Consider the following 6,169-nt stretch of genomic DNA (forward strand, 5'->3'; position numbering starts at 1 on the left):
GGGCTGGGGTGATTATGGTGATGCTATTATCACCCTTCCCCTTGAGATCCAGTCACTAGGGCCTCTAGTGTAGTTAACAGAATACGCCTTCTCATGCCTTACATGACTTACATTAACAGGAATTCTTATCTGAAAGCAGTGTGATCCAAGCAGAATTTAAGCCACCTGCAAGACAGCAAAACAGCTTTATTTATATTACTCTCAATATACTTATTCTCATTCAGGTAATTAAAAAATAGCAGGGCCATCAGGAGGGTAATTTGGGGGCATGGTGAATATTGAAGGATGGGATCAAAATGTTTAAAAGCAAGGGAAATATCTGTATGTAGAGAACATATGCCAGAAGACAAAAATAAAGAAAGTATCTATATCTAGAGAATATATGTAATAACCTTTTTGGTAAATAATTTTGAAAAAAATAACATATGTAAATATTTATAGAAATAGTGACAAAGTGATGGCAGATGCATTGGCATTAAAGTCAGGCTCTTAACCTGGCAAGCTGTCTTACAAGTCTTAACTTTCTTGTCCTTTTCTGCTGATCAAAAATACTTATGTCTGCCTCATGGAGCTGTGCCTGTTTAACAAAGTTTTATATATATATATATATATATATATGCATAATGTGCTAGTCTGTACATAGTAGTCACTCAATAAATGTTAACTCTTTCCCCCACTTAATATCTCTAAATTCCTCAACAATAATAGCTGAATGAGACATTCCCAATAGATTGTGTTAAAAATACTAATTTATGGACCCTCCCTGATACCATGTAAGATCAACTTTATACCATTTGGGGTGGGGAAGGGAGAAATGTTTAGAATTTCATATTATATGACTAAGGATTATCATAATTAGGCAAATCATAAGACTAGTAAGGATCAACAATCAAGTTCAGTTCAGTTCAGTCCCTCAGTCACATTTGACTCTGTGACCCCATGGACTGCAGCAAGCCCTTCATTAATTCTTTCTTTTTTTTTGAGTTGTCTTTTTTTTAAGTTTTTTTTATCAATTCTTTATAGAATTCAGAATATTTTAAATGATTTTCTTCAATAGGTTTAATAAGAAGATGAACAGAAAAGAAAAATTAAAGAACTAGACCACAGTGCTTAGCAATTAATTAGCTGCCTAAGGAATACCAAGGAAAAAGATGACTTTGGAGGAGGGCACTGTGTATAGGTAATAAGCATGCCACCTTGCCACATGCAGGTAAAACATTGTAATAGGCACAATTATGGAAAATAAACTCTGTAAAAATAAAATTCCAAATGAAAATTAAGAAAAGTTTTCCGACTCTTTGTGACCCCATGAACTATGGCCTGCCAGGCTCCTCTGTCCATGGGATGCTCCAGGCAAGAATAATGACGTTGGTTGCCAGGCCCTTCTCCAGGGGATCTTCCTGACCCAAGGATCGAACCCGGGCCTCCCACACTGCAGGCAAATTCTTTACCATCTGAGCCACCAGGGAAACCCAAGGAGAATGTATTACCCAAGGAGAATGTTAAATGACTGCTGATATTCAATAAGGAAGGACTTGGGGTGGGGATGGTGGGGTAACGGTGCACCCGGGTCCAAGAAGTACAGTATAAAATGGTATATTAGAGAGGTCAGTCCAATTTCCAGCATCATTTGATCTCATCTGGGACCACGCGTATCTACACTAGACATTTCAAATAGGCAAAACAGGGTAAAAGAAGAAGAGCCACCTGCGGAATGTCAGCTACACTAGTGACAGTAATATTTTCCTAAGACTTCTCTCCAGTTGTTAAGAACAGGTCTGTTGTACAACAGAAGACGGTGAGGTTTCCTTCTCTCTGCTTCAGCACCTTGACTAACAGTGTGCAAGGCTAAAGGATCATGTCTCAGGTGAAATGGGTATGTTTCCAGCCCCAAATATTCCCAACCTGAGCTTGCTTGATTGCCTGATATGAAATTGCTCAGCATTATATATGCTTTTGGGCTTCCCTGCCGAGTCAGACAGTAAAAAATCCACCTGCAATGCGGAAGACCTGGATTCAATCCCTGGGTTGGAAGATCCCCTGGAGGAGGGCATGGCAACCCAATCCAGTACTCTTTCCTAGGGAATCCCCATGGACAGAGGAGCCTGGCGGGCTACAGTCCATGGGGTCGCAAAGAGTCGGACCCAATGGAGTGACTAAGCACGTATATGCTCTGGGGCTTCCCATGAGGCTCAGTGGCAAAGAACCCCTGTCAATGAAGGAGACACGGTTTCACCCCTGGGTCAGGAAGATCCTCTGGAGAAGGGAATGGCAACCCACTCCAGTGTTTTTGCCTGGAGAATCTCATGGACAGCGAGCCTGGTGGGCTATAGTCCACAGAACCACAAAGGGTCGGACACGACCTAAGCGACTTAGCACACATGCCCTTGAAGCAACCCAGGCTTTCCAGGTGTCGCTAGTGGTAAAGAACCCATCTGCCAATGCAGGAGACAGAGCTGTGGGTTTGATCCCTGGGTGGGGAAGGTCCCCTGGAGGAGGGCATGGCAACCCACTCCAGTATTCTTGCCTGGAGAAGTCCCTGGACAGAGGAGCCTGATGAGCTACAGTCCATGGGATTGCAGAGAGTTGGACACACATATCACACACACTCACACACACACACACACACACACACATACATACATACGTGTTTACAACCGTCTACCAACTTTATTAAGGAACAATTTTCATCCCACTGGAGAGTTGTTTTACATATGTGTGTGTGTGTTTGTAAAACGACAAAATGATTCTTATTTTTCTAATCCATTCATAATGAATCATTTTAAATAGCAAATACTTTCTCTGGCTCCTTTCCAGGCAACAATGACTTTACATTATATTTGATTTTGTACTGTTTGCATTTTGAATAAAGAGAAAAGAGAAGGATTAAACTGACTTTTAGCTATTTACGCGTGGTAAGTTTAGCCATAGAGTCAAAATTCCCCTATACTTCTTCTATATATACATATAGATTTGTATATTGTATATATATGAATGAGCTACTATACCAGCTCCTATAAGTAGCTAAGGAGGTATTTGATTCTTTCCCTAAAATTCTCTTTACTTCTTCTCATGTGAGATATTTATTGAGGTACTCAGACTGCCAAGCATTAAATACTTGAGACAGTTAAAATCCACTCCATTTCTGAAACCTGTATAAACAGCAAATGAAAATATGTAGGGACTTTAAGAAAATGATTGAGAGATGAATATAACTTTTTCAACCATATGTCAAACAACTGACCCCTTTATTGATCATGTATTATGTGAGGCAACAGAGTATATTTATTAGAAGGCAACCTAATGCAGTTTATGTCTCTCACAACTGCGCGTGGACACACTCACACATGGAATTCGAGGTCAGAGTTGGATTCTTAAATTCAGTCTCTGCTGATATCTGAGCTGCAAACTTGATCAACGTATTTAGCTTCTCTTAGCTAAATTCCTTATTTATAAAAAAAGGATAATAATATCATAAGATGTTATATATCTATTTATATAATTATAGATATGTGTGTGTGTATATATAAAAATGAGATAATATACCAGCTTCTAAAAATAGGTAAGGAGTTATTTGATTCTTTCCCTAAGTGCAAAGTTCTGTCTTGACAGCAACTTGAAGATGTGATAATTGAAGAGAATTACCAAGGATAAAAGAGCTCCCCACATGATACAGTGGTAAAGGAACTGCCTGCAATGCAGGAGACACAGGTTCCATCCCTGGGGGGGAAGATCCCCTGGAGGAGGAAATGGCAACCCACTCTAGTCCATTCTTGCCTGGAAGATCCCATGGACAGAGGAAACTGGTGGGTTACAGTCCATGGGGTCACAAAGAGTCAGACACGACTGAGCAACTAACACAGACACACACACACCAAGAATAATGTTATATTTTTCCCTCAGGGAACTGTCACTTCAATAGGGCATGAAGCATAGCCATTCATGAAAAGTTAATTCATAATATTTTAGTGTTATAGCTAATTCATAATATCTAGTAGTATGATAGAAGTTTATCATGAGATGTCCACAGAATGTAAGGGCAGATTTTATATTTGAAATTAACAAAATTGTATCCCATTGGATGGGAAGGGCCATCTGTTGAGGGGATTCAGTACAAACAAGCATCATCAAATGCAAAGTCGAGGAGGTTTGGGAAAAACCAAATCAACCAAACATGCCAGGCAGGTTTTGTGGTTGTAGTGAGAGGGTCATCAGTCCAACAAGCCTGGCAGATGACTTCACTTTCTTTGTTCTGATTCCAGGCTCACAAAACAGCTTTTTGACCATAACTTGACTTCCAACATTAGCTTTCATCTTGGGGAAAGGATTTGCTGACCCAAGGTCAAACTTGTTCCCTTCTGCTTGCAAGTTCTGTTTTCATTTTAAGCTTTGTATCCTAAACTAGTAAAGACACCAACTAGCTATGAGTTTGAATAAGCAGGATCATTTCCCTTGAACGTGATCATCGTTAGACACAAAGACAAAATAGAAAGAGGCTCTAGACTTCAAACTGTGCCCAGATCCCATGGTTTTCCACTCTCAACAAATACTAAGCAATGTGGTCTATGTTAGTGCTTCAAAACTAAAGCCCAGGAGAGAACAGAAGCGGAAAGAAATACTCTTGTTTAATGGTTATACCATTGGAAGGATAAAACAGTGGGTAAAACCTCAAGGGTTACAATGATTCTCTACTGTGGTTACACAGAACTACTGCTATATGACTTGGGCTTTATTTGAATATGCATTCGGACTTCCCTAGTGGCTCAGATGGTAAAGAATCCACCTGCAATATAGAAGACCTGGGTTCGATCCCTGGGTTGGAAAGATCCCCTGGAGAAGGGAATGGCTACCCACTCTAGTATTCTTGCCTAGAGAATTCCATGGACAGAGGAGCCTGGCAGGCTACAGTTCATGGAATCAGAAAGGGTCAGACACGACTGAGCAACTAACACTAAATATACATTCATACTGATCACCATAATCTAAGGAACCCATAAATTCCAACCTATTTTTGACCCAGTATTAGGGAAGTCTGGATTTCCATACTTTTAAAGCTCTGCAGTGATTTTGGAGCCCCCCAAAATAAAGTCAGCCACTGTTTCCACTGTTTCCCCATTTATTTGCCATGAAGTGATGAGACCAGATGCCATGATCTTAGTTTTCTGAATGTTTGAGCTTTAAGCCAACTTTTTCACTCTCCTCTTTCACTTTCATCAAGAGGCTCTTTGGTTCTCTTTCGCTTTCTTCCATTAGGATGGTGTCATCTGCATATCTGACGTTATTAACATTTCTCCCGGCAATTTTGATTCCAGCTTGTGCTTCTTCCAGCCCAGCGTTTCTCATGATGTACTCTGCATATAAGTTAAATAAGCAGGGTGACAAAATACAGCCTTGACGTACTCCTTTTCCTATTTGGAACCACTCTGTTGTTCCATGGCCATTTCTAGCTGTTGCTTCCTGACCTGCATACAGGTTTCTCAAGAGGCAGGAAAGGTGATCTGGTATGCCCATCTCTTTCAGAATTTTCCACAGTTTATTCTGATCCACACTGTCAAAAGCTTTAGCACAGTCAATAAAGCAGAAATAGATGTTTTTCTGGAACTCTCTTGCTTATTTGGTGATCCAGCGAATGTTGGCAATTTGATCTCTGGTTCCTTTGCCTTTTCTAAAACCAACTTGAACATGTGGAAGTTCACAGTTCACATACTGCTGAAGCCTCGCTTGCAGAATTTTAGCATTACTTTACCAGCGTGTGAGATGAGTGCAATTGTGCGGTAGGTTGAGCATTCTTTGGCATTGCCTTTCTTTGGGATTGGAATGAAAACTGACCTTTTTCAGTCCTGTGGCGACTGCTGAGTTTTCCAAATTTGCTGGCATATTGAGTGCAGCATTTTCACAGCATCATCTTTCAGGATTTGAAATAGTTCAATTGGAATTCCATCACCTCCACTAGCTTTGTTTGTAGTGATACTTCCTAAGCCAAATAGATGGGGAAACAGCAGAAACAGTGGGTGACTTTATTTTTGGGGGGTCCAAAATCACTGCAGATGGTGATTGCAGCCATGAAATTAAAAGATGGTCGCTGCTTGGAAGGAAAGTTGTGACCAACCTATACAGCATATAGGTCCATCTAGTCAAGGTTATCGTTTTTCCAGTGGTCATGTATGGA

Source organism: Cervus canadensis, chromosome 9 (genome assembly GCF_019320065.1).
Source record: "Cervus canadensis isolate Bull #8, Minnesota chromosome 9, ASM1932006v1, whole genome shotgun sequence".
Classification (NCBI taxonomy): Eukaryota; Metazoa; Chordata; class Mammalia; order Artiodactyla; family Cervidae; genus Cervus; species Cervus canadensis.